This window comes from Typopeltis vanoorti, chromosome 12 (assembly GCF_054136105.1).
Source record: "Typopeltis vanoorti isolate ZY-2024b chromosome 12, IOZ_Tvanoo_1.0, whole genome shotgun sequence".
In the NCBI taxonomy this organism is placed as follows: Eukaryota; Metazoa; Arthropoda; class Arachnida; order Uropygi; family Thelyphonidae; genus Typopeltis; species Typopeltis vanoorti.
Genome location: NC_143560.1, coordinates 124,663,829 through 124,675,186, shown reverse-complemented (window position 1 = coordinate 124,675,186; position 11,358 = coordinate 124,663,829).

Here is an 11,358-nt window from a genome sequence, read left to right as displayed (position 1 = left end):
ATAATATAGTACTTACCAGATTACATCAAATGTGGTGGTAGGGAGGGAGGGAGAGATATTTTCAGTGCTACAAATGGAAGCAAGTGTTGGAACTTTATTATGCTGCTGGCAGTTAAACGTTCAATAGAAAATATCTTGTGGATAAGGCTGGTAAAAGCATGCAAAATTCATGCAAAAAAAAATTTCATACCCAGGGATTTTACAATATTCAAATCAGTCAAAACTTGGCTGAAAAGTTATTTTTATTATTTTTAGTGAAGTCCATTATAATGCTCAATTAAAAATTTCATATAGATGGTGTGTATGACTACTGGGCAGTAGATAAGTGGAAATAACTGGATTTTCCCTGTGACAGAATGCAGAAGAGGTAAATATAGTGCTGTTTGTTTCTGTATACATTTGGATTCTACATATGACAAGTGCAAATTATGAATGTTATGGATTTATTTCATATTATTCTTAATAACACTAACAGTCATGTTTATATTAAAAAGGGGGAAAATAAAAGATTTTTAACAGTGCAATGTGACATTATTGCATATTAGCGGAATTTGCACTGTATAATAACATAACTCTATTATAAAAAAAAGTGCATTATTAGTATGTTATATTAAAACAAGGGATTATCTGTTAAATACAATGTATAATTAATGTAATTAATTAATGGTTGGTTAACACAAGTGCTTACTTTTTTATGTTTCACCTACAGTATCTCTAAATATTTTTTAAGGAATGCCACACATTTGTCCAATTGAATTAACTGTGAACAAAATAATGCCACGTGAAAAATGCACTGAAAGTACATTGACATAATATAATTTTAGCTGATCTGATTCTATAAAATCAGCTAACAGAGAAAAAATAATTGCAATGAATGAATACTGTACCTACCATTCTTCCCCACCATTGTCCCATAGTTTCAAACCAAAATGAAGAAATCAACTATACAGAAAGTAAAGAAAATTAGAAATTTGAAAAACTGTTACAAATCATGTACCTATTTTCACAAATTCTAAAAAGCTAAATTTTTAGAAAAGTCCTGAATTTTTTCAATTTCCTATCCATCCCCCCCCCTCCCCTCTCTCTTACTGCTGGTTGAAACTGCAATTCACATATAGCATACGTTGGACTTAAACACAGAATGTCTGGAAGCAATTGGAAAGCATCTTACTTGTGTGTTATATTATTATTATAACACACAAGCATGAATTGAAAAGTAAGTCACACTGGTGACTCACTTTTCAATTTTTGTTCTTTATGATATTACTTACCATTGACTCTTTATTAAACTAACAAGCAGAACTTTTTTTTGTTGTTGTTGTTGTTTTACTCAAGACAGGTTGGTTAGACATTTATAGTACATTTTGGTGTTATGGGTTAGATAATCCAGAAATTCTGTTCTAAAGATGGAACTTTTATAAGTTGTTTTATGCCTTCAAGTAAGGGTGATTGGTCTCGCATTAAGTGATAAACCAACTGTCACCCAAAAACATTCGCAGACATCCAAACTACAGTGAAATTTGAGCCGACAACCTGTTGATTGGATAATGGCAATGCTACCCAGCAGGGATGTATTACACTGATAAAATTGAACTACATGTGATTGATAAGGCTAAGGATTTTGGATGATGGTAACCAAAATTTGAAGAAGGCATACCAGAAGTAGACAAGACTATCACTTGGGTGCTGAAGAACACACCAGTAGATATAACAAGGTTATTCCTCTTTATAAGGCAGCAACATCTGGACTACTGTGCTCAGATTTGGTTGACTGGATTTCTTGGGAATGTGGAAGTATTAGAGAGGATCTGGAAGCAAGTGAGTAAAATTGGAATTGGTCTGTGGAGTTCATCCTATGTTCTTCCTTCCCAGGGAGATGAGGGGTTATGGATTACTGAGTTCAGCTGATAATTCTGCAACAGTTTGGTTAACAAAGGCATCAGGGGTAGATTTTTTCTTGGAGAGTGGTGAATGAGTTGAATGGGTTGCCAGAAGTGATCATAAATGTTCTGTTAGTGAAAGAGTTTAAGAAGAAATATGATAGATATTGTGTGAATAACAGTTAGTTTGCACCAAACAATAGTGAGTCCCAATATAATAATAATCCACTCATCTAAACAGGTCAAGAATTATGCAGGATATTCTAAACACCAGCAGGAGAAAATAATATTTATAACTGTCTTTTTGTTGTTACAAGACTAATTTTGAGAAGGCTATAAGAAAGTTAATACCAAAGTTATAATAATTAGAATATTATGTTCAGTATAGGTATCTTGGCTGTTTAACCTTTATGTCAATGGTACTGTCACTTGATTGCAGGGAGAAAAATCAGCTGTTTGCAGATGAAGTGAAGCTTGAAAGGGCTATTAGTAATAATACCAATGTGGTGACTCTTCAGGAATATTTGAATAATCTGGATAAGTGGCTGAATGAAAATAGGGTATTAGTTTAATGCAACTAAATGTAAGGTCTTGAAATTTCAGATCCATCAACTGATGGCGGGTTGTACATATTGTGCAGAACTATATTAGAGGAAATGGAGGAGGCAATGGATCTTGGGGTGATAGTCAACAGATAAGGAACATACTGCGAAGTTTCAGTTTCATACAGTTTTGGTTCCTGTTTTCTTGTAGATTTTTAGATGTACTATTTCTGCAGTACATTACTAGATGATGTACTTCTCTTCATCTCACTAATGATGATAAAATGATTACAAAAGTCTAAGACACAAGTACAAATTTTGAGAAAAGTGATGATGTAAGGAAAAATTTTATAAATAGCAAACCAAATCAAGATATAGATGGTGCTTAAAGAAAAACACATATTATTCCCAAAATTAAAGGCTATGTAGAAAGTGCTATTAACCACGCTACCAGCCAAGACGTCTATAGACGTTCAAGTTATCATGGATGCGAAGTGCATATTAAAATTGTAATACCATTAATATTACATTGAAATATATGATGGATGTGAAGCGTATGCGTATTTGATCCATAATGGCCAGTAATATGGTTAATACTGTGAAGATGAAAACATTTGAATATGGCAGAATGTAAAAGAAATAGTTTGAAATTTCATAAGATGTGCACACATGCAAGCACATTTTATGAGATGTGTGTGTGTGTGTGTGTGTGTGTGTGTGTGTGTGTGTGTGGTTGTTTCAGTGGCCATCCTCGGATTTGGGTAAAGAACAGGTTTTGTGAGGCAGCTGCACTGCTCTTATAAGGAGAGTTAGGTAGGAAAGTGTTTTGTCTGCCAGAATATAGAAAGATATTTTACTTTGTCCAGCTGCCAAACTGATGAGATTATGCAGGGTATGGGTGTTTGGGTTGTTTTTTATGGCTACAATTTCTGAGTCAGAAGCTTATTTTATTTATTTTTTTTTATATATATATATCTAGCATAATGCTATTTTTAAACATAAGCTTTGTTAACTAATTATCAACTGAACTTTAGGTTCAGAAATTCAAAATTCCCTGGATATGTTTCTTCTTTAGTAAGACAATGTGAGGAGAGATTAATGATTACTTTTTTCACAGACATCCTTTGGTGACGTTCCTTTTCTACCAACAGCCTGTTAAATTTCCTTCATAAATGATTTTTATATATTTCTAATACTATGAATTATTGGACAATAGTATTGAGGCTAAAAAGCATATTGGAAATTAAGTAGTTAATATTAGAACCAGGACTTACTACAAACTATCAGCATCCTGAAATGGGGGGGGGGAGCCTCACAAATGAATCCGGAACTTCGAACGGAGTGCAATACATATGCAGTACCATGAGGATATTATGCAAGAAACTGATGATGATGTGACAGTTTATGAAAGAATTTTATGTGTTATTCATTAATAAGTAAAATTTTATGTTATGTAAGGCAAAATCATTATTAAAATAATATTGCCACAATATCATTTTAGTAATGACTACTCTCTATATATTGGAAAAAAAAAAAAAAAAGTTTCATTTGATTACAAAGCCAAATCTGACGATGTTTCCATGACAACCCAAGGTCCTGCTTTTTAAATAACTTGAATGGTGAGATGGGTGTTATAACCTTCAGATATTCTACATTTAAGTCCAACCTCAGCTATGAATATTCCTTTGTTAAGCTAGAGAGAGAGAGAGAGAGAATGAGAATGTTATACGCAAAATTTTAAGGCATGTTCTAAGGCTAGCTGTCTTATATATAATAATAATACTTTACTCATGGAACACGCTATAAAAATTCTTTTTTCTAAGATGTTATATCATCTTTTAAGACTTGAAATGCCATTTCTTAACAGCAAATCAAAACAAACATTTCTTGTCATTTTTAATCGCAGGAATAAAAAAAAATTACCATTACAGAATAACAACTTAGATAACAAAAGTTTCCTATCATGCTTAACAACAATTCATCAATACAGAATGACAACAATAAGCATAATTTTTATAGTGAGGGGAAAAAAAAAAGTAGGATATCCACTATGAAATTGAAAATAAACAGACACAACCATTTTCTCCTAGATATTGCATATTTTTTGTATAATCAAATATCAAAACATATATAAATATGCACTTTTTTGGTAATGAAATTTATCTATCCAAGAAAGCAACTATGTACTTTGAGAAAGTGCCTTCCTAGTAAGGTATAACAATGTACAAAGACACAGAAATCGAGTTATTTGGCATGCTACAAGACCTCAATGTTTCTGGACATTTTGTAACTTATCATATTTATTTACAACTTAAACAGATTCTAATATAAACTTATATAAAATTTATGAGGTTTGTACAAAAGTAATACCTTCTATTTTTTTTTTTCTTTTGATTCATGCACAGCAGAAAGCTTGACACATCACTGAGTAGAAAGCAGTAGTCTCTAGTTCTATCACAGTGAGTGGCAGAACACACAAGCAGTTCAAAATGAACACATGAAGCAGAGAATGATGACTGAATTGTTTACTGTGGAAGATGCAAGTCCAATGAAACTTCATTCATCACATCAACAGTAATGTCTTTATGCACATTTTTCAAATGTGTATGAAGACAATACTGTTGATGTGAGCACAGTTAGATGCTTGGTTAGACACTTTGTAAGTGGTGAAACCTTAAAACTTTTAAGGGTGGGTCATCATCCAGTGTGTCATTCAGTGATTGCAAAGTGTATAGAGAATAATGGAGAATTTGGTAAAAGAAGAATGGATGCTAGTGAAAGATAGAGGATTAATCCAAAATAAAATTATATTTTCTGGAAAAAAAAAGGGAGGGGGGAGCATTACTTTCATATCATCTCTCAATATATAAAATTTATAAATTTCAGCAGTAATTATCTGATTAGCTGAGTCACTATTCTTTTACTAAAAGGTTGTGGTTTTGAATCTAACTGTGAAATGGATGTTTACAAATGCTTATAAACATTTCAATATTCTAATAATGTATGCAAACTGGATATTCATTTTTCAAATGATTATTTCCAAATGTGCAAAATCAAAACGGACTAACTCATTTTGTTGAAGGGTTAGGCTCATGTAAAAAGGACTAACAAGATTCTTTATATAATATGAAGGAATAATTTGCATTTATTACTATTTAATAACCACTGGGTAACCATGACTTAACTAATGTTAAGTCATGGTTACCCAATCTTAGCATTCTGTGTTCTGAAAAATGAATATTCAGGAAAATATTTCATTTCAGTAGACCAATCAAACCGTCCATATTAATTCGGCACTCATTATGATCTGGGTACATTCCATAAACAAGAATAGACTAATGGAAGTACTTTGTCTTTGGTGGAAGGAAGGAGGAAGCTAGTTTTGCAACAGGAGAGAGGGAAGTTTTTTTTTGTTTTTTTTTTAAACAAATGGGCAGTTTTTTTTTAACACCTTTGACATGTAGGAGAGCTATATGATTTCTATTAACAGAAGTTTTTCTAGTCATTACAAATACCTAATACTACCTATTCTTAACTACAACTAATCTTCGGATAAGTTGTAGTCATTTAGAGAAAACTTTTCAAATACATTCATAATTGCAAATGCACTAGCAGATCATTTCAGCAAGTGCCATGGGTGTAATATGCAAAAGTTTTAATAATGTTATTAAAAAATTTGTGTTTCAATCCGTTCAATTAATTTATTGCAACAATGTTTGGTGTCTAGAGCAGAATTTCCAGATTATCAAACCCACAGCACATCCACGGTACTAACACATAGGTTTACACTCTTTCTGAATGATGGAAATTCACATAAGTGTCCTACTTGCAACCACTGCTGAAACCTATCTGAAGCTCTGTATTATTATAAACTGCACTAATGAGGTAAAGCTCAGGAGATGCATGTAGCAGATATGCACATTAGATATGCGACTTACATTTATAGTTGTTTTGTGCACATTCCTAATAAAATTCATCAGTTCTTGATTCTTTGCACTTGTTAAAATAGAATGTCAGTCACAACTACAATACAAAATGGGTAAGCATATTTAAAAATAAAAATTTATATCATATATTTGCATAGGTTTTTATTTTTATAAAACTCAAATTAGAAACTTTTGTGGTAAACTGACAAAAAAAAAAACCCTCTTCCATCCTTCCTTGTTTCAGCTTCCCTCTCACATCTTGATGGTACAATGGTAACATCACATCACCTAACAATAAGGCAGACTTTTCTTTTCCAACTCTTCTATAGAAGACCAAAGGAAATCATCCTGCAATAGCACAAATCATTCACCTACCTCCCTTGATATTTTGTTAGAAGGATATCAGAAAAATTCTTATTAGTCTTAACACTAATTAGTCTCTAGTCTAGATGGATTTTTCCACCAGTTGCGCTAAAAACTTCACTTCTGAATTAACATCCATCTTGTATCACCAATATGAGCTGTCAAATTTATCTGGCATCTATCCAACAGAATGGAAGCAAATCTTTATGCAGTCTATCCTTAAAAAGGGAAATAAAAGTCAGCCAACTAAGTACTGTCCCACTGCTATCGGCTCAGTACTCTCAAAAGTGATGGATGTCATCAACAACCAGCTTCTTCACTACCCAGAGATCCATCAATTAATTAGTCATCACCAATATGGACTCTGCCATTCTTGTTTGTGAGAAGAGATTCTCAGTAACCTTACAAACTTTTTTGACACTTCCAGGCATTTTTGTGGCCTACTTAATAAGCAACCATCGTATGGTATTCCTCTGTATTGACATGAATGAATGTATTGATAGCTTCCTCTCTGCTGTTCACTGTGTGTCATGGTGGATAGTGTCTTCCCATGAGACTTTTTTTTTTTTTTTTTTTTTAATCAATGCTGGAATACCTCAGGGTTCTGTACTTTTATCATGCTCTTCCTATACAGCAATGACCTTCTTTCTCTAACTTCATTCACAATCATTCATCTCATTCATAGTTTTCTCCATTCCTCCTCTTTATTTGAGAAAATTCTGTAGCACTCAAATGACTGAAGTTTCCAGATCTGCCATAACTAATATCTTAAACACTGATCTCTTCACCATTCTCAAGTGGGGTGGGGGGGGGGGGGGTTAGACAACTTAGTGAATTTCAATGCTTTCAAAATGCAGCCCTATCTTATTATCAAGAAGGAAAAAAAAAACCTATGACACTTGCTCTTAGTTCATGTTCTGATTTTTATTCAAAATCAGTTTTCCCTTCTTGGGCTGACTTTCATATGCAGCTTATCCTGGCATAAACATATGACATTCATAGCCTACTCAGCCTCTAGAAGACTTGGTATTCTTTTTTCACCCAAAACACTACTTCTCACCTGCTCAACTCCTAGCACTTTATAATTCCTGAATCCAACCAAACTTATATTACTATTCTCACATTTGGGGTGGTGCATCCAAAACTCAAAAAGAATTCTTGATTGTGCACAGAAGAGGAGAAATCCACCTAATAGGTAAATCTCCCCTCTCTCTCTCACAGGCTTCCTCCAGTCTCTTTCACAGGCACTGTTTCTGCATTATGCTTCTTTTTTTATAGTACACAATTGGCATTGCTCCACTGCTTTCCTCTAAGAACTAGAGCAGTCACTGATCAATGTCCACACACACACAGTCCAACTGCAAACATATCAAATCACCTTTTCACCTTCTTTCTTCATTCCATCTACCTCTCTTATTTGGAATAGGCTAACAAGTACTGTTTTTCCTAATGAATAATATAACCCCAGATTTTCAAGAAACTTGTTAAATGATTCATTCTTTCTCATTAACCACCTTACCACATACAGCACTATTGTGTTATAGTTTTCGTGATATCTCTGGAATGTGGGGTTGATAAAAGACAAGCAATGCTGCTGGATAACAGTCAATCAAAATGGTGATTGACTGTTATCCAGCTCCCTTCAGAATTCAGCATTGTGAAGAAAGTATGAAAATCGTGGATACCACAATTTCCAGCAATATCTGTAGTCTTAGATTTACTCTAAAATATTAACCCAGTTGGTTGTTAACATTTAGTGAGTGTTTTGCTGCTACCCAGTAATTTCGCAAATGAAAACAAAACTCATTCTAGACTTAATGACAGGCTGGACCATAAGCATGTCATTCTGATGAGGAAAAAAATTCCAACATATCATGGCACCTTGACTTCATATTTAATTGTAAAAGACCACCGATATTGTCTTAGAGCTAATGATGTACTCTTAGTACATCATTATCTCTAAATGATTGTCTCTAAATCATTATCTTTAGAGAGCCAGTTACAAATTTTTACACAAAAATTTGATGGTTTTTATGTAGAACTGTTAGTTTTTGTTTTTTAATACAGAACCATATTTGAAGAGTTTAAAAGGATAACCATTAATACTTTTGAAAGCCATTATAAAATATTCATGTGCTCTTTTTATAAGGAACATTATAATTATGCAATATTATTTGTTTTCACAAATCACAAATGAATAGCTAGGGAACATAGTTTTATTAAACTGTACTGTTAATTATAAAAATAGCTGTACACTTCTGTGAGAAGATTCTTCAGCAAAGTTATCTTAATGAAATACTGGTAAGGGACGACTGGTTATCGTTATACCATATTTTTATAGGTGTTCTTTTCTATGATGCATTAAAGAAGTGGAAGCCAGTTGTAGTGATAGTTAATGCATTTACGATAGTCAGTTTTTATGATGGAATGAGTTTTCTTTGATCTGTCAGCTCAATGTAACAATTAAACTATGAGAAGGAAGATGAGTGAAGGATTTATAATGGCTAGTTGGAAGACCTGATTGATGCATGCAAGTTTCAGAAAGATCATTCACACATTTTAATGTAAATGTCTGGTTAACACGTGTTATGTATGAAAATATATGCTGCACATTAGATGTTAAAGTTTTGAATTATTTCTCTCACAAATATGTGGTACTATTTATGTGATTATTTACAAGTGATATCATCTACAGCATATCAATGCAGTTTGGAAATGATTAATTTGTAAAAAAGTCAGTTCAGTAACATAAGGTTTGGTATGTGTGTGTATTTAAGAACAGAATGAATTTCTACAATTTAGAGATACCTGTCTCATGTTTTCAAACTTTACTCTAGGTGATATGCAAATAGAAATACTTAATTGTAAAATATCAACAGGACCCACTGATAGAGTGAAGTGATTTTGGAATAGTCATTAAATTTTCTGTTCTCAGAAAATCTGGAGATTCAGAGAATGTTTGGTATGTGTGTGTATTTAAGAACAGAATGAATTTCTACAGCATTTAGAGATAATACCTGCCTCATGTTTTCAAACTTTACTCTAGGTGATATGCAAATGACAATACTTAATGGTAAAATATCAACAGGACCCACTGATAGAGTGAAGTGATTATTTAGTGAAGATGGAAAATTAGAATAAGTGAAGCTTAGAAAGGAAGCTAGATAAATACATTTATATGCAATAAGGAAGACATCAGCCAAAACAAACTAACAGTACACAAGACAATATTCAGACATTAATTTATGGACCAGAAAGTTTGTTAAAATAAACCAAATGATCAAAGAATAGAAGAACCACAGATATAAGCATACCGAAGAAAATTAGAGAAAAATGAAAAGAACAGTATCAATAGCGGAAATCACATATTTGAAAGGAACTTGACATTATTAGTATTCAGTGGTGTGTGTGTCCCAACTACCAAGAACAGATGCAAGTTTTTTTTTTGTTTTTTTTTTTACATTACTGACCAATAACAAATTAATTTCAAGGAAAAGTTGACAGGATGCTAGTAATAATGTAAACTTAATTGTGTGTAGTACTATCACAGTATCCTGTACATAACAGGGTATGACAAAGATGATACATGAACATCTGTTTTGTTATATTTTGGAAGGGTTTAAAAAATGCAAAGTATTCTTCTCAAGGCTCACAAAATTAATGATATCCATTATTTGAAACTTTAAGTGATGTGATCATGCATTAGACCAAATCCTCAAATAACTGTGCTGTTTAGTGTTCTGATCATACTGGGACATGAATAGTGGCATATATATATATATATATATATATATATATATATATATATATATATATATATATATATATATATGTTTAAAATTATTACTGACTTAAACACCGAGAAAAAATATAAGAGATTTAATAAGGTTTCACTACTAGTTTCATCGGAAATGTCGACTTCGTCAGGTGAATACAGTACCATGGAAAAAAAACATCTTAAAAATATTGTACTTTAGAGAAACACAGGGTTTAGAACAAGTAGTAGTTGTGTTTGAAATTGAGTCCGAGTGTTAGTTCTGGAGTGAAGCACTTTGCGTGTGAATGATATCATGAGTACGCCAAAATACATATAGTGCTGTAATCCAGTTTTGGTGTACTCATGATATCATTCACAAGTAAAGTGCTTCACGCCAGAACTAACACTCGGACTCAATTTCAAACACAACTACTACTTGTTCTAAACCCTGTGTTTCTCTCAAGTACAATATATTTTTTAAGATGTTGTTTTCTCCATGGTGCTGTATTCACCTGAAGAAGTGGTCATTTCCGATGAAACTAGTAGTGAAACCTTATTAAATCTTATATTTTTCTCTGTGTTTAAGTCAGTTAATAATTTTAAACATGTCATTAAACCGAGTCAATTACTCTGTAAATATATATATATGTATATATATAATATATATTAAGAAAAACTTACTAAAAAGATTTTTCCCAGAAAAAAAAGAAGGAAAGACAAGTTTTTAATGTAAAACAAAGTGCCTGAACAGACTTCTATATGAAATTAATGTTGCAAGTATATTCATGTAGTAAAATATGAAATAAATGCTCTGTAAATTGTCTATTTTACATATTTAACTAAGTATCCAAATGTTATGAAATCATCTATATTCTACATAATATACATTC